Genomic DNA, 21,993 nt, shown 5'->3' on the forward strand with positions numbered 1-21,993 from the left:
CGGGAGCAACGGAGGCTGCGGCCCGCGGCCCGGCTACGTCCCCGCGGCGCCTCAGTGCTGGCGCCGGCCGCCCCCAGCCCTGCTCCTCTCCGCTCCATCTTGACTTTTGCCGACGTGGAAATTTTAGGTTCGGAGACGAGCTGCGGTCTTATTGGCTGGCGGCAGCCGGGGTCGGAGGTCACGGCTGCTGTGGCTGCTCGCGCCAAGCTGCCTCGCAGGCGGGGAGGGGGGCGTGGCCGCCGCGGGGCCCCGCCCAGCCAGGGGTAGAGGCGGCTGAGAGCGGCTGAGCGGGTGTGGCAGGGTGTTGATGGCTGATAGAGCCTGGCTGGGGCTCTGCCCTAGCGCGGGGGGGGGGTCCTGGCTGGGGGGCCGCGCGGGGCTCTCCCTTAGCGCGGGGGCCTGGTTGGGGGGCCGCGCAGGGCTCTCCCCTAGCGCAGGGGGGGCCTGGCTGGGCTCCGTGCGGGGCTCTCCCTTAGCACTGGGGGTGCGTGGCTGGGGGCTGCTCGGGGCTCTCCCCAAGGGCAGGAGCGTGCGTTGCTGGGGGAGCCGCGCCGGGCTCTCCCTTAGCACAGTGTTGTGCATGGCTGAAGTGTTGCATAAGCCCTTTTCTTAGTCCAATTAAGTGCACACTTGGAGTTGTATGGTTGCTTTCCCTGTTGAAATGGTGCATGGCTGGGGTGCTGCATAGAGTGCTCTTTCTTAGCACAATGGGATTCTTTATTCTAGTGGGAGATCATGTTGGATCTGTCTTCAGCAGAAGCTGCTGTTTGTTTCCCTTTGTATTATTAACAAGCAAGCTTAAGCAATACATTTTTCTTCTACATGATTTGCCCTCAAGCTGCTTCTATAGCTGTTGGTTGTTAAAAGTATGGAGAACCCAGTACGTGAATAAGGTTCCTATATTAGCCTATAAATAATGTACAGTATGTTCAAGTTTTCAAAGGATACATAAACAGAGAACAGAAATAAAGTGTTTATATTAAAAAGAAACAGTGGATTCATTTCAGTCAATAGAATAATAGTAGGGTAGCTAAATGGTAACCCTATCATGTGGCCAAACTTCCATTACTTACTAAGTCAAAACTGCTAATGAAGTTAATAGGAGTTTTGTCTGGATAAGGAGTGGAAGGTTAAGTCTGTGGTTGTTCAGGCCTCAATCCTGAGTATTCATGCACATGCTTAACTTCAGGCAACAGAGTAAGTCCCATGCAACACGATGGGACTATCAATGTGTGTGTTTGCAAGTGCAGGTATAAGGCCCCAGCCCTGCATTAGATCACTGTAGGGATAGCATCCTGTACCCGTGTGGCTCCCTAAAGACTTTGTGTAGAATCACGGCAATAGCTGTTAATCCACATAAATTGTCACTGCCTGTAAAAGCTCCAGAGGAAAAATACTCAATGGAAAAAAATTACAGTGCTCCAATTTTAGTTTATATTATATAATAAAAAAAAGTGGTTGTTTTTATTATATTTACAATATATTTGTGAATTTTTGGGGAGGAAAGGGGCCTTACCTTTAAATACCTAATTTCCTTTTCTTCCACTCCTTTGACATCAAAACCAGAAATCCTATCTCCTTCCGTCTGTCTCTTTTATCCATAAGGCACACTTCCTCTCCTGTCTTTTCATACTTGCCTTCACGTTGCTTTTCCTTGTCCATTTCTGGTTTTGCTGCTTCTTTCCGCATGCTCTTTCTTTCTTTTTTCCTTCTCATTCCCAGTCTAGCCCCAATCTCTAGGTATGGACCCACTATGTGATGCCAGTCAGCCTGTTGTCCATCTGCTGTGCTGTTGTCCATCTGCTGTGTATATGGAAATATTGATTTTACAGCTGTGTGCTCTGTAAAAAAAATAAAAAATCAATATTTCAGTAGATTGAGCAGAGCGTGCAGCAGTGTAATGGAGCCCAGCCTGCTAATGTAACATGCAGAGGTCTTCATTCAGAGATTGAGGTCAGTCAGAAAATGGAAATATGTTTTCTTATTTTATTGTCTGTTTCAGATTTAATGTAGGTGTTTATATTCTAGTGTTTAACTTACTGCAGGGCATGAAGTGACCTTAAAGTCATGTCTAACAATATCACACATTTTCAAGCTATATAGACAAAAATCAACAAATAAAGCCTCGGGCATAAATCCATTTCTTAGAGCTTAACCTCTTCTTCCTGCTATTCATTGGATATCAATAATGTCTAATATACAATAGTCATTGAAAAAATGAACAGTTTTAGTTCCTTAAGTTTCTGGAACTGAATGACATGATATAAAAATGACACAGGGGACCTGATACAAAAGCTTTACCAAAGAGCTGAGGGTGCTTAGCATGCTATCATTAAAATAATTAATTTGGTACAACTGTCAATCTTTGCGTAGGAGATAACAAGGTCTGGAGCAGCAGTTGCCTTTGGAACCAGATAGTTCTCATTCGAATCAGAAAACAGTGCTTGCCATCCTGCAATTTCTTGAAAACCCAGACATTTTTCTTAAAGAACTAAACATTGGTTTCAAGGGTGATCATATAGCTCATTAAGTTACAACAAAGCAGTTTCCACTGTTTTCAAATACAGACATTGTTTCCTGATAGAAAGCTGATAAGTTAAATGTATCTGAATTTTGTACAGAAACTGATTCAAAGAAACTAAAATAGTTTTTATGTACATGTACCCCTTTTATTTTCTGAAATAGCCTAATTTTTAGGAACCTGTGCAATCTCTGGTATAAAAACATTTTGGTGCACAATGTCTATGTGTTGTAAAATACTATAATTATAGGGTCACTAATAATGACACCGTGATACATAATGCAAAAATATACTATGCAAACTCTGTTGTTATTTTGTTCAACTATAGAGTTCTTTCCACAATATAACCACCAGTATGATATACTACTGTAAAATAGGAGATTTTAATTGCAAGCTAAAACACATGAGCTAAGATTAAGCGAAGAAGAAATGAGATTTAAATATAACCTTAAAAAGTTAAGATGACTAAGCAATTATTGCATAAGGAGCTTCATTAAGCTGATGACTGTGCAAGATGGAACATTATTTTTTTAAATTTTAAAACAATTAGCATGTTACAAGATGTAATATTTAAACGTAATTCATAAATCAAAGTTATTCAAGATGAGAAACTAATTCTCATTAGAGAGATGGCTTTTAGAGTAGTAATGTCAATAAAAAAGACTCAACCATAGACAATCAATATTATAGTACATTTAAAAATGAATTTAAATAATTATATTAAGACAATTTGTTGCACTGTTTACTGATAAAAGAAAATGATACATAGAAACTGCATGACACCTTTAATTCTTAGTTGGATCGTATCTGAGATTGTTTTCTCTGGATTAAATGTGATTTTTATTATATTTCTGTAATTCTGTACTTTGTTATAATACTATTTTTAAAAAGAACTGCATTATAATAGTCTAGTTCTGAAATTGCTGTTGAATAAACTAAGGTTAAGAACACTGCAGTGTAGTATTTTTAAAAATGCTTTATTTTATGTTAATACTTAGCACTTATAGTACCTTGCATCTGAGGATCATAAAGTGCTTTACAAAGGTTCCATATATTTATCTTTATGTTACAGATGGGATCACTGAGCAAGTCAATGACAGAGTAGGGAATAGAACCCCAATCTCTGGACTCCTAATCACCAGCTCTAAACCCTAAACAATGCTTATTCCTTTTACCATAATCTTAGATATTAAACAGTTATAATTTTCAAACTACAACCATATATTTAATGGTAGTTGAAAATGTCAAAAGATAAAGCCGAATTAAATAGCTCCCCAACCTCTCAATTACATGGACATGTGGCCTGATCCATCTTCCGATTGCCCTTCAGTGTCAGATGGATCAAGTCCATACTGTACAGTAAAGGCTCAGTGCTGCACTTAGGCCACAGTTATGCAACCCACTTGAGCAGTTACTTACATGAGTGAGTCTCAGTGAATTGAACCTGGCCCTAAAAATGCCCTTCTTTTGCTTCAACATTTTTTAAAGGAAGCAAATCAACAGAACAATACTTAGACAATGTGAGCGAGGCAATATCTTTTATTGAACCCAACTTCTGTTGGTGAAAGAGACAGAAATTGGTCCAATAAAGGAGACAAGCTTTCCAGCTTACACAGAGCTCTTCTTCAGACTCTATGCAAGCTTCAAAGCTTATCTCTCTCCCCAACAGAAGTTGGTCCAATAAAAGAAATTACCTCATCCACCTTGTCTCTCTAATACCTCGAGACCAACACAGCTACAACAACACTGCAAAGGACAATAGTTACTCAGTAGTTGGAGTTTTGTTTTCTCAAGCCTAGTGAATCAGGATTTATGACCTTCAAACTGACTGAAAAAATTCCATGCAGCAAAGCTTAATGAATACATGTCAGTAATGGAGTTGATAACCTGGGAGGAAAGAGCAGGACAAAAAGTTTCACTTGGGTCTTGTTCAGAGTTTTTCCTTAGATACATCTTGTAGTTCTGTGAGCATATGAAAACAGAACACCCTAAAATAATAACTGGCACTGGCTTGCTGCATAACCGAAGAGGGAACAGAATGGTGGAATAGGACTATATTATGCAATGCTGTCTTTCCCTTCCTTCTCCCAAACTGTAAATCTGCAGGAGTGAAAGGATGTGAAAAGCAGTTAAAAAGTGAATGAGAGTATATTGTAGACATTAAAGATCATTCAAAATCCTGCCTGGAAAGTCTATTCTTAATTCTGTATGTCTGTTTAATTTGTAAAGGCTGTTTACTCCTGAGAGTAATAAAGCAAGTATCAAACTGATACCTGTTTGCTAAGGCTCCTAAGCAATAAGATCACAGAAAGGTAGTACTATTTAAGCTAAGAAGTCTCAAAACAGGGATTTTTAAGACTATTTGCCTAACTTTGGAATTGTCACACAGGAGGGGAACATTTATTTTGTGAAAAAAAAAGTCCTTATAATTGTCTTCATTTCATTTCTGCCTTTGCACATCAAAACATTAATTATACCACTGAACGTTCATTATAACTCAAGAAACGTGGATTGAATTGAATACATGTGACAAGAAAAATCTTGTCTCCTGCAACCATGTTCATTGTAAGTGGAAGGCATGGAATATGGATGGAGCACATCACACAAGTGCAATCACGATACAATAGTTGGTAAAACAGTACTCATATACATTTCATTTCATTTATTGGAGGGAATGTCATCTGCAAATTGACATTACAGAAATAGCCACAAGACAAGTTATACATGTCCAGGTAAGTTTGAATGAATATCTCAGCATTTTGGGGGAAATGCCTTTTTTTGGGCCACAATAGATGCTGATGTATTTCTAGTTGATTTTTTGGTGAGATATGTTACTTTCAGATGCCTCACTAAGGTATGTATGCACAACACAAAAAATTGTACTTTTCTGAATGGCCAAACAAGAGACTTTGATTTTGGTTTTGCATGTCCCTTCTACAAAAGATGCTGCCTGAGTAATGTATCAATCACTTTTGAATAGCACTTCTGGAATTTGGCAGAAATGTGTGATACTTTCTAGGAATCTTGAACCATAATTATAGTGTGTGTCTTCCTTTAAAAAAAAAGGTATACTTATGTATAGCCTTTCTATCTGGCTACCTTTGCCTTTCATACAGTTCTTTGTATATATGTTGTCAATTTCAAAGAAAGAGATATGATTTGCTATGCAACTGAATTTTTTTTAATATCAGTATCTGAACAGTACATTTTAAATGATTAATTATGAACTTTGAAGAGTAGATAAAGTATGGTGGGCCCACACAAGCCATTCCACTAGTTTGAAAGCTTCTACCAGTTCCAATGATATTCCCTGTCTTTAAAATAGAGAAATCCATTAGAAGTAGTGGGACACAAGTTGTTTGTTGACTTGAAAAATATTTATGGAAATAATATGTGGTCAATTGCTTTCAAGTAAATGATTTATGGATTTGTCAAGACTGATCCTTCTCCCAGTGAAATCTCTGCAAAACTTCCATTAATTTCACTGGGAGCAGGACTTTCTTTATAAAGTTTCCAGTTTAAGATGGTCACCTTGAGTCCAATATTGTAGTGTAAAATTTGCTCTCTAGTTTGCACTGTGGATCTCTTACCTTCAGTTCTTTCTTGCATATGCTGCAACTGTCCTTATACAGAAGCTCTGGTGTATGCAGAAGATACAATAGATCTAAGGTGTGGATTAGAGGAATAATTTTGCCAATAAGTAATGAAATTGCTATTTTTACAGACCTAGGAGTCTCCTCGCTAATTCCCAAAGTACACTGGGGTCTGATCATGAACCACCTGCACTCCAATAAGCTCTAATTTCATACATTGCAAGAGAGGTCGGAAAGAACCTCATTTGCACAACACACAAAAATGATGTATTTTTTTCTCAGCATAATACAATATCTGGCTCACCCTTAGGAAGGGCCCTTGGTAAAGAACAAGGAACAGAGCTGGCACCAGCAAGCACACACTGATTCATGAATGAAACAACACTTTCTAAAATAAAATCAGCTAGTTCAGTTACAATACCTTTTGGACAGGTCTAACTTGAGTGACTAGAACTAAAAAGACAGGCAACTTAAATTGATGCTGACCTTCCTGTAGTTCCAAGGGTAATATTATCATTATGATAAAATGTTCTTTAGCAATTTCTGCAGTGAATTAGGCACAAACCTGCTTTCCTTCTACATCAGTCCTGCCTGTCTTCCTGTTTCTCCTATTTTTATACCACTAAAAAAATATTTGTTTTAGCCAATGCAAACAAAATCCCACTCTCCCACGCGTTTGTGTTCCCTTGCCATCTACAAAGACACAGCACAAAACCAGTGAGAGACTACAGAACTTTGTTTCAAACCAATTGGCTGGTTTTGTCTACTTTTTAGTCCCTTTTAAAGAAAAATATTTGTAAATTTTTTTGAATACACATTGGACAGAACCCCCACAGCCAAAACACACACACACAATTGGACTTATACTCACAACAATCTGTTTTGTCCAAACAATTACCTATTTTGTACATGCAGATATGCAGACACAATGGGTGCACATGAAAATTTTGCAGGAGCTATTTTACCAGCCATTTCTTAAACAGTTTCCAACAATTGATGAAGAGACATTAGTTAAAAAAACAAACAAAAACAGGGCAGATTTTCATCTGGCATAAATGGATATGCCTCCATTGACTACAATGGAATTATGCCAGTCTGCGCTGGCTGAGCATCTGGCCCATTAAATTAACTCTTTTCATAGCATGAAATTAGCTTGTGTGCCTTTTAACATCTTCCCCAAGATTGTGCAATAGCATTAAATCAGAGGAGGTATAGGCAGCAGCTACCTGGCTATTATTTATTATTTTAGAGCACCAGTGTGTCAAGCTGCTACAAAACACGGGGTCTCTGCTTAAAGGTGCATACAGCCTACATGAAGATTTATGGGATTTTCTGCAACTGTGATGCTGTATGGAATATGTGGGACAGTTTATGATATTGTTGATACCAATATTATAAAATTGCAATGAATCATGCCAGATATGCTATGTGAGGTATCTGTGAAAATGTTTTAATTTGCTAAGTATGATGATCTCATTTATATGTTTGTTTCACCTTTGTATTATGAGTTATAGCTATGTAGGGTATATCTGTATTTCCAAACATGCTGTGTTTCTGGGTGACGCCCCCAGACAGATTGGCATCAGCAATCTGTTCAATGGCCCATCAAGGGTCATCAACTGTACAATGAACCCATTGAAAGGAACCAGGGAATACACCTTTTATGAGTCATCAAGGCATGTGGTATGCCTGGGGACAAAGACTTTTCCACACCATGTACTGGGCAGCTTGTGTTTGGGACAAAGGAAGCGCAAACTACGTCTAAAGATTATAAAAGGCAGCTGCATATTCTCCATTTTGTCTTCATTCCTGCTTCTTACCTCTAGAGTAACTTTTTTACAAACAAAGCTCTGAACAAAGGACTGAAGGACCCAAGGCTCTAGCATTTTTGCCATCCCAAGCAGAAAAAAAAAACGCGATTGATGGCAGCTCTACCGTCACTTCTTCTATAGCGGCAATTCAGTAGCAGGTCCTTCGCTCCGAGAGGGAGTGACGACCCCGCCACCGAATTGCGGCTGAACGGCCACACGTGCCACCCCTCTCCTCATTGGCCGCCCCATGCACCTGCTTGCTATGCTGGTGCCTGGAGCTGGCCCTGGAAGGACCCATCCAAGCTGTGGATGTGTTCCAGGGGGACTTTCAAGCCAGCAAACTGCTAAGAACCTGATATATGGACTTTCAAGTCTCTGTATGTATCTGACTGCTTTACCATTTAACAACTCTCTTCTTGTTCTTTCTTTTTCCTTTATAATAAACCGTTCGCTTTAGACACTAAAGGATTGGTGGCAACATAGTATTTTGGGTAAGATCCAACCTAATATTGATCTGGTAATGTGGCTGACCCTTTGCGGTTCAGAAGAACATTTTGTGTAGTGAGCAGAGTTTTTAAAATAACTTCTCACTGTACTGGACCCAAGTGCTCACTGGGAGCCAGAGGACTGGAATGCAATAAAGAGACTGTGGGATTTCTCTTTTTAACTTCTTGATGACCAGTGTAGGAGATCAGAAATATAGTCTGCGACTGGTTGGTGAGTTTAACTTCAGTGATACCAACCAGTTTTGGGAGTATCTGTTCTCCCTTTTGCAGCCTGCCCTGCCCTGGGCATTTTCAGTGAGGGCTACCCAGGCATCCTGGGTCACAGGCACAATGACTGGGCAGCACTTTGTTTGACACATGAAAATGATTCTGTTCTTTAGATTATGTTCTCATGCTTCAGGCAATTAAGGTGACCAGACAGCAAATGTGAAAAATCAGGACAGGGGGTGGAGAGTAATAGGAACCTATACCACACACAGCTGATGTTCAGGAGGTGTTTTTACACTGCTCAGAGCTGGAAAGGGCATGTACAGAACTCAGCTATAATTGGATACTAGCTTGAATAATAGTATATTGAAAAAAATAGGCATTTGTGTGTACGCACTGACGTATTCTGTATTCTGCTCTGTTTGGGCAGATCTGTGGATGTGGATCTGGTTGTGGGCAAGTTTCTCAAATCCATATTTTCAGCAAAAATGATCATTTAACCCACACCCATGGCCATGTATAATAGAAACTGCTATTTCTTAGTGCTCACTTAGCAGTGTTTTGTGCTGGGAATACATTGTTCCAGAAATTGCACTGGCTTATAATTTGTTTGCAGGGCCAATTCAAGGTTTGGATCTTTGAAACATTTTATGAGTTTGTCCTTGTCCCAAGTATCTTAGAAACCTCTCTTTGTGCTTTGACCCAACAGTTAGGTTGGGATGCCCAAGCTAATGGTTCCTAGACCAGTATATCTTGAGGGCTAGGACATAGCATTCGTAGTAGAAGGCTTTTGATTTCTTTTCCCTGTTTGGTCCAATAGTGTCTTAATTTGTTATTCTTCCAGCCACATTGCAAACCTTGGGAATTTTTGAGAAGGTAGGTACAGAAGGAAGGTTTTGGTCAGATGGAGATCTTTTCTTCTGCTTGTCCTTGTTAACATTAAGAAATACAAACAGCAATAATCTGTGTGTGCATAGTGTGACTGTGATAGGCCCACTGTATTAACTGAAAACAAATAAATACAATTGTGTTTACATTTTTGTCTACTTACCATATACTGCTTTCTGGCTGTCCAATCCAGAATAGACTTCCTAGTCATTTATTTCCTGATAAGATATAGAACAGCATGAATGTAGAGCATTATATGAGGACTAGGCCATCTTTATCTGAAACTGTAGAATCCAAACAGCAGACCCAGCATGCCTATGATCAAGAAAATACAAGTTTCTGTAAGAGCTGGTTAGAAAACAAAAAAGCATTATGAATGTTTTTACAATATTCCCTCCTTACCTTAATTTGTTGATCAGCTTTAATATCTTACTGATGTATAGCACTATCTGTATCTATACAGCACTTGCCATAATTTCTCATGTCTTTGTGACTTGAATTAACAAATGACCAAAAACACACATGTATCTTTAAGTACGTGACTAGTTTCACTGAGTACTTCACCGGTGCTTCTTCATACCCATAAAGTTAAGCATGTGAGTAAATGTCTATAGGATCAGGACCATACTGTATATACCCTAGTAATTCTATAGAACTGATCAATGTATGTTGCCATGTTTTGCAGTGAGGCATGTGAAATTTTTTTACATGAGGCATATTTCTCAGAGAAGTGCAAGCATATTAATAGCTGCCTTTCCAATTGTGACATGCCACCTACACTGCAGTATGCCTCCTTTGAAAAAACAGTGATGTGACACTTCATTGAGAGGCATGTCACATGTCAGGAAATGCAGCAGTCGATCTCACATTTTGAATGAGCAATTTTTATTTTATTGTATTCTTTATACATGGTGCCGTGAAACAGTTAAAGAGAACATATTTCTTACTTATATCAGTATTTGCATTGAATTATACTTGTATTAATTACTTGATTAAATATATTAGACATATTTCTATCAAAAGGGTTTTTTTTTCAAATCTATGGGCAATCTAGTCACTGGTTCTTGACCCAGATATCCCCAGGGAGTATCAGAGATCCCTGACTGCTAGATTTTGTATGGATCTCTGATTTAGCCAATAGGTTGGTAAAGTCACATACAGGCAAGCTGCTCCCGACTAGCTTGATCGTTACTGACTGTTTTTTCATCCGGAATTTGTTCAGTGGTTTATGTGAAATACAGTAAGTTGCAGCTTCAGTCCAGTTCCTAATTGACAACGGAGTATCCACATCACAAAACTACTATCATCATGCTCCCACGTAGTCAGAGGTGAAAGTAAGCTGGTATGACTAAGTACAGCATACTGGACTGGTGTCCCCAGGTGGCAATTTAAAGTGACTGGAGCCCCAGGCCCTTTAAATTGCCGCAGAGCCCCGCTGCCAGAGTCCCTGGGTAGCAGAGGTGGCCAGGGCCCCTGGGGTTCCAGCAGTGATTTAAAGGGCCTGGGGCTTCGCTGCGGTAGTGGTGGCTGGGAGAGCCTGGCCCTTTAAATCATCACTGGAGCCCCACCGCTGCTACCCCAGGGCTCCAGCAGCAGGGCTCAGGTAACAATTGAAAGGGCCTGGGGCTTGAGCCACTGCTACCACCCCAGGCTCTTTAAATCTCCGCCAGCTCTGGCAGTGGGGTTCTGGCGGCAATTTAAAGGGCCTGGGGCGGTAGCAGTGGCCAGAGCCCCAGGCCCTTTCAATTGCCGCCCAAGCCCCGCTGCTGGAGCCCCGGGGTAGCAGTGGCAGCCGGAACCCCTGGGGTTCCTTTGGCAATTTAAAAGGTCCGGGGCTCTGCTGCAATAGCAGCAGCTGGGAGCCCCTGACCCTTTAAATCACCACTGGAGCCCCCAGCCGCCACTGCTACCCGGGGCTCCAACAGCCTGGGTCAGGCAGCAATTTAAAGGGCCTGGGGCTCCGCTGCAGTAGCAGTGGCCAGAGCTCGGAGCCCTTTAAATGGCCCCTGAGCCCTGGGGCTCCCAGCCGCCTCTGCAGCTGGTAGCTCTGGCAGTGATTTAAAGGCCCCGGGGCTCCATGCTGCCACTACCGCAGCCAGAGCCCAGGCCCTTTTAAATCTGGATTTAAAGGGCCTGGGGCTCTAAAGGCCCCGCCTCTTCTGGTTGAGGCCCCACCCCTTCTGGTTGAGGCCCCGCCCCCTGCTCAAGTAAGTCCTTTAAGTTACTTTCACCCCTGCACATAGTAGTAAGTATCCTCTTTGTTAACATCTGCAGCAGGGGAGCTGTCAGTAGAGAGTGGAGCACTGAATGGGCATTGAGCATGAACTATTTTCATTATGTTGTAGGTACTTATATGGCCATCACAGTATCTAAGTGCTTCATAGTCTTTACCACACCCCTGTGAAAGAGGGAAGTATTAACACTCCCCTTTTACAGATGCGGAACTAGTCACATGGAGAATAAGAGACTTGCCCCAGACCACTTAAGAAGTCTATGGTGAAGCAAGGGACTGAATGCAGCTCTCTCTAGTCCCAGGCTAGCACCCTAACTATGGTGTTCAGTGATTGCTCAGGGTGTGTAAGGTGCTTGCAAGAGACCTGCTTTATTTTGTGCCTGGCTCCCTCCAACTGGGTTTGCATAACAACAAGAGCTTCACAGTGCCCTGCCCAGATGACTGTGTCTACACTGCCACATTCCACGCTAAAACTTTAGTCATTCAGGGATGTGAAAAAACACACCCCTGAGCGATAAAAGTTTTAATGCTGAAAAGTGCCAGTATAGACAGCACTTTATTGCTGGGAGCTGTGCTCCTGGCGACAAAGCTACCACTCCTTGTTCGGGCTGTTTGTTTGTTTTTAATCGCCGGGAGAGCTCTGCTCCAGAGATAAAGCGTGTCTGTACTGCTCGCATCATAGCGCTGCTGCAGTCGCACTGTAACATGGGCAGTGTAGACATACCTGGGAAGCTCAGCTCTTAACAATACAGCCTCCAATACCAATACCACACTAACCACTGAAACATCCTTCCTCTCACTGCTAGAGGTCATCCCGCTGATCAGGGCTTAGTTTGCATTCAGACTGTAAGCTTCTGGGGGAGACTATCTCCTACTATGTGTCTGTACAGTGCCTCGTGCAGTGGGGTCCCAATCTCAGCTGGGCCTCTAACCAACATCGTAATACAAAGAATAACAAAAGAGTTGAGGCACGCTGATGGGGAGGTGTGTAACACACGGGCCCTCCCAGCATAAACTTCAGCTTTCATTCAAATAGGTGGGGGACCTGAGATTTCAGTATTAGCAATAAAGGATATTTCATGAGTACTATTATGGCAAAAGGTGCTAATGTCATCCACAGTCAGTCACTGATGTGCTAGCACCCAGGAAGAAACTCTGCACAGAAAGAGCTAACCATGTAGTAGCTGCCTCTAGGGGGATTGTGTGGATTAATGAATGCTCTGGATGGGTAGTCAAAGCCTTTCTAAAGTGTCTCTGTGTTGCAGTGCAACTGCACAAAAGCACAGAATGCCCAAACCACCTTTGAAGACCATGTGATCAATAGAAGCACTAATAGGAGAGAAGGCAACTACCCCTTCAGCCTCCCCCTCCCTTTTGCATTTAGGTGTATATGTTCTGCCTTTACACACAGAACTCTCCCAGCGGTGGCAACTCCTGTCCTGCAGGGTTGCACCTGACTCCTTGCTCCAGGCATTGTGCCATGGCTCAGTGTTGCCAACTCTCATGAGTTTGTCATGAGTCTCATGATAAGTATTGTTTTCCTTAAAGCCCCAGTTCCTGGGATCAAGTGGATATGTGATGATTTCAGCCTTCCTTCTTAAAGAAAAAGTAAGTTTCTAGCCCTCGTGCCTGTGGAGAAAGCTTCAAAACGTGACCCCCATGCACCCTAAAGGCTCAAAAAGCAGAAGAAAAAAAATCAATTATTTTTTACATAATCTCATGAGTTTAAAGCCAAGCTCATGATGAGCCTGACTCATGATTTTTGAACATTTGGGGTTAGCAATACTGGTGATCCCAGGTACCAGGTCTCAACACTGCTCACTCAAATTTGGCCCAGCCACCTCTCTGGCATGACAGAGGGACAGCCACACCAAACCTAAGCACCACTGCAACGCCATGAGACAGGTTGCAGCAGCTGGAGTGGAGAGCTGGGACCAGCCTCATGGGACAGGAGCTGCTGCCAGGTGAACGCAGGGTGGACTCATTCTTCAGCCCCCTGTTTCCTCTTGGGGACTCTCCTCCACACCAGGCTGGAGTTAGGGTTGCAGTGCTTGGAATGGAAGGTGCTGCTGTGGGTGGTCAGTGTCCTGTTGGTGGGGTGGGGAGGAGGAGGAAGTGGCAGAGGGGGAATGCACCCACTGACTGAGGCACCACCAATGACCCATCACCACTCTGGTTGCAAAACCTGGCTCCACCGCTGCATGTGAGTACAGGTGTGGAGCCTTGGACCAGGGTTTCCCATGTGTAAAGCCCAGGGATTGAGCCAGGAACAAGAATCTGTGGGTGAAATTCTGACCTCGGTGAAGCCAAAGGCAAAACTTCTATTGACTTCAGTAGAACTGGGATTTCACTCTCCGTTTTTAGAAGTTAGATTCCAGAAAAGGCTGGGAAAAACATAGGCCCAACAGAGATTTTTCTTGGTGAAAGGGCTTTCCCTGAGATTTCTGCAAGAAGGGAGTTGCCTGCGTGCTGTTTGCGACTACCTCTGCTCACGGAATCGGGATTTGTGCTCATTCTGTAAATAAACAAATTACATTAAAAATACTTGCTTCTGCATCACTTATTTCTCTTCCAAAGGGAAAGACTCAAAATTTGGCTACTGTTTACTAACAATACAATGTTCATGTAAAAAAATAGTTCTATTGTAACAAATATCCATTGAATTCTTCTTTGACCAGTGGTGCATTTAATCCAGCATTTTGTTTCTGATAATGACAAATACCATTTGTTCCAGAGAAAGGTGCTAGAATCCCATTAAGTGCCCCCAGCTGGTCCCAGGACCAGGAGATGGTAAAGATTACTTCAAACCACCTTTGCTTCCTCCCTCCTCTTCACTTGGCACTGATCACAGCTTGGCCAGCAGAGAATCTGGCTCTTTATTAGAAAATCTCACCAGGCAAAAAAATTAAAATTCTTCCCCCCCACACACACCTCCATCGTGTTATAGCAGCAGATGCCCTCAACCTAGAGAGACCAGACAGCAAATGTGAAAAATCAGGATGGGGGTGGAGGGTAATAGGAGCCTATATAAGAAAAAAAAACCAAAAATCGGGACTGTCCCTATAAAATCGGGACATCTGGCCACCCTACTTCAACCAAAGGGTTAATGAATCCACAAAGCGGCACCCATTCTCAAGATGCAAGGAGGAGGATCATGGTGTCCCAAAACGACACCTTAATATCTGGATTCATGTTATGTGACAGTAGGAACAATGGTGGGCTTTACAGCAAAGGGTGATGATGGCACGAGCTACAGTTATCAGTGTGCTGAGATGGTGGAAACATCCTCTATTAATAGTTACATGAGAGTTCAGGTCATCTGAAATCTCCCCGTTTCAAGGGGAAAGTGGCTAAAGGAATGCAGGAATTAATGGAATGCAGGGACACAGCCTGGATTTACAAGACACAGTGGATCTTTCTAAACTGCCTGATTTGTTGTTTTCTTCCAGCTCCCACTTCGCCCATTGACATTTTTTTCAAGAGAGCCCCCCGACCCCATCCTCTGATGTTTTTTGTTTTGTACGTACCATTACTTTGTGGATGAAGTAGTAAAATGATGAGTCCTGCAGCATGGGTGTTTTGTTTTGTTTTGTTTTTTGTTGAGATGGAACAGTTCACTTGTCACCACTAGCTACCTAAGGGTCCTAGCTTCCCTGCCATTCCCATCTGCTTGTGTTCATACTCCTTCCTGAACACGTTACGTTATGTCACTTCTGGAAAATGTTGTATAGTTCTATTGATCAGCCCCCAGCTACTTCTCCCATGTATAAGTGAGTCTAATCAGCCTCTTCACTGATTAGAGAGATGCACTCATCCTTTAGGCCCCTTCCAAGCACTGAGACGAAGTCTGTACATACCGTCACTTCCACACTGGTGGCATTGCTCATCTGTCCTGGGCTAAACTGGTCTCAGTTTAGACTCAGAGTTGGTATGCTCCTAGTTCAGTTCTCCGAAGAATAGGATGATGATGAGATGGCTAGGGACAGGGTCCCTTTATGTTTCTTTGACAATGACACCCTTTTGTAAATGGCGACTTTTGTGATATACAGAATGGTGGCCGAGATTTACAAAGTACGGATAGCCAGACATCTCCCTAGTGAATGTAGATATATGGAGGCTAGACATAACAGGCCTACAAAATTCATTTAAATATTCACCTGTTTTGGATAGTTTAATGCAATTTAATGTTGTCTGTTGGCAAATATCAACCACTTTGGGTCAAACCACTTCCTGTTCTATGAACCTCCCACATCACAAACACGGATGACATGGGCATCTGAATAGTCACCTGTTTCCAAAGATGACATCATACCACTGCAGACAAAATGGGATGCAGAAGCCACTCTTCAGCTTCAAACATATGCACCACCAAATTCCAGAGATCTGAATGCATGTGTCTAATGGCATCTTATGGCTTGTCCTTGGTTTGACTTTTGACTATGATTAGTATTTACATCACAAGCTGGAAAGACTGCAGATAAGCAAGCCAGCCATCTCTGTTCTACTATCTCTTATGCATAAGGCCCTACCACATTCACAGCCATGAAAAATGTCACAGACCGTGAAATCTGGTCTTTCGTGTGCTTTTACCCTATACTATACAGATTTCATGGGGGAGACCAGCATTTCTCAAATTGGGGGTCCTGACCCAAAAGGAAGTTTCAGGGGAGTCACAAGGTTATTTTAGGCTGCGTCGTGGTATTGCCACCCTTACTTCTACGCTGTCTTCAGAGCTGGGTGGCTGGAGAACGGCTGCTGTTGGCCATGTGCCCAGGTCTAAAGGCAGCACCCAGCCAGCAGCAAGACAGAAGGGTGGCAATACAATATCATCTCACCCTTACTTCTGCATTTCTGCCTTCAGAGTTCGGTGGCTGGAGAGCAGCAGCTGCTGACTGAGGGCCCAGCTCTGCGGCAGCAGCACAGAAATAAGGGTGGCAATACCATTCCATGCCATCCTTCCTTCTGCGCTGCTGTTGGCGGTGGCTCTGCCTTCAGAGCTGGGCTCCTGGCCAGCAGCTGTCACTCTCCAAATGCCCAGCTCTGAAGACGGCACTGCCGCCAGCAGCAGCACAGAAGTTAGGGTAGCAGTACTGCAACCCCCTCTACAATAATCTTGTGACCCACCCCCACAACTCCTTTTTGGGTCAGGTCCCTTACAATTACAACACCATGAAATTTCAGATTTAAATAGCTGAAATCATGAAATTTATTATTTTTAAAATCCTTTGACTGTGAAATTGACCAAAATAGACTGTGAATTTGGTAGGGCTCTCCTTATGCATTTCACCATTAGGGGGCAAGATGGCGGCATGCACACACATAGAGACAGACACATACATCGTCCTCCATTTTAAATATATTCTACACAGAGCCCAATAAATATTAATGTCAAAAATACATGAAGAGACTTAGAGGAAACTTAAAGCATTCTAACTATTTAGCAAAAAAAAAAACAACTAGGCAAACAATGGGAAAATATATTCAAACATGACCATTTCAGTGAACCAAAAAACAAATTTCAGTTTGCCATATTGGCATTGCTCTTGTGCACAAATACAGCCAGACCATAATTATAATGATAACTAGAGGGAATAGAGATCAGCTACAGAGAAAGGGAGACCAGTAAATTAAATAATATTGTTGTGTGTTTGGTATGTATAGTACACAAAAGATAGTTCCAATATTAAATACATTCAATCTATTAAGCGTCCCATATGTACCCAGAACTTTCAGCTGCATCTTGTAGTACCTAGAAATGATTATTTAAAAGAGGGTCATGTTTCATTACCAACTCTATCAAAGCATTGCACTCTCTCCCTGCTGGTTAAGTTCTCCCCATGAACTATACACATAACTTGGACTAACTTTAATAAGTGAAATGTATGCATATGAAAACAAGAATAGACTTATAATTCTTCAAGTTAATCATGATCCAGTCCTGCCAAGTATAAAATGAAGTTTGTTTTAATCAGAGTGGTTAAACAGTGAGTTACCTCAAAGGTACGTCTTTGTTCTAAATAATCAAAGGGCATTATTGTGTCTCTTTACAATTTGGTATAATGATAGTCACTTACATTTATATGGCAGCTTTCATCGAGAAGGATCCCCAAACAGTTTTCGAGTCTAGCAGCTGAAAGACAAACTATCCAGGAATCATTTTGCCTAGTGCTGATGTGCAGCCACCCCTGGGGTGGAGCACAGTAGCTGCTCGCATCAGTACACTGCAACAATAGTTTAGGGTAGGAAGTGAAGATTATATTATCCAACTGAAATTAGGGTTGCAATATTAGGTAGCCAGACTATAGTTGCCCTAGGTGGAAACCTACTAGGACATTATCTATTCTTGCATGAATATCCATGGAATATTTAATAGCAACCAAGTGATCAAGACCTCTGCTGTCTATCACATCCTAAACATGGCACCTTGTGCAGCACATCATTTCCTGAACAGCATTTTGGGACATTGGTTTGGTACTAATGCAGTGGGCAGAATGCTACCTGCTGAATCACCAATGGTTTCTTTCTGTAGCAAATGAGCCAATGCTGGTGGTCTTCCATCCAAATACTGACCAGGATCCCCATGGTAATGTATTAAATCAGACAAGGTCACAGCCCAGGATGCTATGGCGACATGGCATACTGTTGTATACAGATTCGGATTATTTCAGCAATAAAATAAACTAGTGCTTTTATGAAATGAAGATCTATTTACCATGTCTCCAGCCAGAGAACTCTCATTAACATGATAACACCAGTGAACTATCATGGGAAAGGCTGCAGAGTTACAGGAAAATTTCCCTAAGACAGCTGGAGAAGGCGGTCCACTCGGATTGAGCTCAGAAGAGATGGAACATCTGAGCTATAAACCATTACGATATGAGAAAAAACAACAATACCTTAACCGTATACTGAAATACTAAGGGACTGATCCAAAGCCCATTATAGTTAATTAAAAGATTTCCATTGATTTCAATGGGCTTTGGATCAGGCCCACTTTTGGAGTGAGGAAGAATCAAAGCTGAGGAGTGAACATGAAACTAGTTCAGGAAACAGCCATTTTCAGGCAATGCTATTAATCATTCCTAAAACTCTTCAGAGCTAGATGCTGTATAAACTGGATGTAGCTCCTTATTGGTACATAGGTAACTTATACAAAAGATCCACAGCATGTACCCTTTCTAAAGAATACTTGAACTAGGTAAACATCCTTTACAGTCTGATCAAAAGCATCTCTCTGTTCTACAATTTATTATATTTCTAAGGAGGTTTATTTTTAGAAAACTTACAAATGAAAATTTAATTGCTGCATTCTTGTACGTTTAGTCTTAACCAAGACTAACATAGTCTTTCTGCACCTAAAACAACCTGTTAAAGAAGCAGAAGTGAAATAATTATCATACAAGTTGCTTCACCAAACATATGGCAATTGGGAAGAAAGCTGGACTAACTTTTGAGGCTTATCCTTTCCTTTACATTATAGTTGCCAGTAGCAGGGTGTTTCTGGAAATGCTGTCATTTTTAATCATGACAAACAATATGTGTCAAGTTTGTTAAGATAATCCATTGAATGACAAGAAAAGAGGTAGTAATTTAAGACTATATTTGAAACATCTGAGGCTCACAAAAATGATTAATAATTTAAAAAAAAAGACATATGAGTTACAGTTTCCATAAACTAGCACCTATTAAATTGATGGGCCAAATTTTTTCATGGTATAATGCCAATGAGTTCAACAGGAATTCATCTGGCCCATTGTTTTAATGCTCCTTCAGGACATTAATCTAACTGAAAATGAACATTCAGAGGTTAAATAGGCAAAACCAAGGTGTGTTTCTCATGAAAATACACTAGGAGCCAGTTCACAGGTCAGATCAAGGACTTTTCTCCAAATCCAATATAGTTTTTTGTGACCCAGAGGCCAATGGATGGTTCACTACTCTTGTGTCAGCAACTCTTGTCAGATCTGACATGCTCATAGACTTTAAGGCCAGAGGGACCATCATGATCATCGAGTTTGACCTCCTGCACTTTGCAGGCCACAGAACCTCACCCATCCACTCCTGCTCACTACACCTAACACATTGTCATGATATATGCCCGAAATCGGCATGTACTATATCATTAGAAAACTAACAACTCACTGATCATAAATATTCGTGTGTGATGTATGTACAAGGTGTGCATAAAGAGTTATGGATACGTGCTAGAATTAAGTTCTGAAAAAGTGTTTGGCAAACCATGCATAATCCCAGACTGCCCTAGACAAAGCAATGTGTATTTGCTTGTCATCAGGGACAGATAATGAAGGCATGTTTACATAAAAGGTAAACAAAGCCATCAATCTAGTGAGTGAGAGAGTATCTTGCTAGGGTCTGAACCTGAAATAATAATTAATTGAATCAACTGATTGTATACAATATTACCATACTATAAAAGTGTATCGAGTAAGGTCTTTTCTGAAATCTAATAGCACCCGGGTGATTGGAATCATTGTGAATGTATGTACTCATACTAAATCTGGAAATACGGATATTTAATTATATTATGCTTCATAGTCTCTGAATAAACACAGGGAAAAACAGGTTTCTCCCAGACATGAGGGAAGGGAGCTATCTACCCATCTCCAATGAAATTAAGCAAAAAGTGTGACCAAAACCAACCGAAGCCCCATTTATATACTGATCAACAAGGGGATGGGAAATCCACAGGAAGGGAAGAACAGCATGAGCTCATCCTGAGTCTGGGGACAAAAGAGTGAGCTTGGGAAGATATAAGGAGAGAGAAGAAGCCATCTTGGCATCCATCACTGGACAGACACAAGGGGCCAGACCTCTTGCAAGCTGAGAAAGATGGGTCCTTCAACCAAGGGGGCTGAAGTCTTTGGGAACTGAATATAGTGAGAAACCTGGTTAGGCAAAGATCTTTCATCTAGGAAGACAAGGGAACCCAGGACCTTGTGCTTCTGTGGAAGGTCCTGACTGAGAGAAAGTCAGCTATGGCTGGAAAGAAAAAGATTAATAAGAAATCTACCTTGAACCAACTCTGTAAGTCTTAGCCCCTAGAAAGCATATTCTACTTTTATTTGCTTGTAGCCATTTTGTCTTTATCCCTCATACTTGAACTCACCTAAAACCTCTCTCTTTTTGGTTAAATAACTTGTTTTACTTTCATTCTAAATAAACCTAGTGCTGTATTTGAATGGAAGTGATGATTAACCCCAGCAAAAGCAACAAGGCTACTGTACTTTTGAGCAATGGACCTCATGACTCCTCTGAATGTTTCAGGAGAGGGCCAGACATTTTACGGCAGATAGTATTGGGGACATTCAGAACCGGGGGGTAGGGTGCTGCTGGGGTCACTTGGCTAGGAGTAACCTGGGCTGTTGGAGACCAGAGTGTGGCTGTGGTGTAACAAGCAGTTCTGGAGTCGATATTGCTGAACCAGGGCTTTGATAGACAGACATGGCTTGTCTACACCACACAGCTTTTAGCGACAAGGTTTTGTCGACATAGCTTTGTCGCTAAAAGTTAGCGTGTGTAAATGCTCTTTTTCGGTACTTTGTTGGCACTTTTGCTGACAAAATACTTCCAGCCCTGCTAGCAGCGTTAGCTTTGTCGGCTGGAGAGCGCTTACTCAGGTTCCTAAATGTGGATTTAGGTGCCTATCCTTTACCCCGAGTGGATTCTACAGAGTAGTCCTCCATGGTAGCTGTCTCTGTGACTTTTGGGGTGAGACAGAGGGTGGGCTGGGGGAGGAATGAGATCATGACCAGTGAGTCTATGCCAACACAGAACCACTAGCTAAGCCCCCTCTCACCCCAAGAAGGCAGGTGCAGGGCCATGAACACCGCTGTTGCCTGACATTTCAGTAGCAGCTGTGGAGTAACTCCACAGGGAGGGGAGGGTTACACAGACAAAATACAGACAAAGGGCACAATATGAAAAACAAGATGACTGAATTGTCACTTTTCCTTCCCTTTTTAGCAATTTTGTTTCCTTTGTCTTACATTTTACTCTACTTTTTATTTATTTATAATGTAAACTACAGACACTGCCATTTCCTGACTTAGTTATAGAGAAAAAAAAAAAAAACACATCTCCTAACATGTCTGACTAGTTTGCTTTTCCAACTGCTCTGCTCAGGTGCATTTAAATCCGTGTATGTTGTCTTATACCTCCATAAAATTAGTTCAGTTTTTGCTTTCATCTATTGGGTGTGAAACTCAATACTAAA

This window comes from Chelonoidis abingdonii, chromosome 2, assembly GCF_003597395.2.
Source record: "Chelonoidis abingdonii isolate Lonesome George chromosome 2, CheloAbing_2.0, whole genome shotgun sequence".
Classification (NCBI taxonomy): domain Eukaryota; kingdom Metazoa; phylum Chordata; order Testudines; family Testudinidae; genus Chelonoidis; species Chelonoidis abingdonii.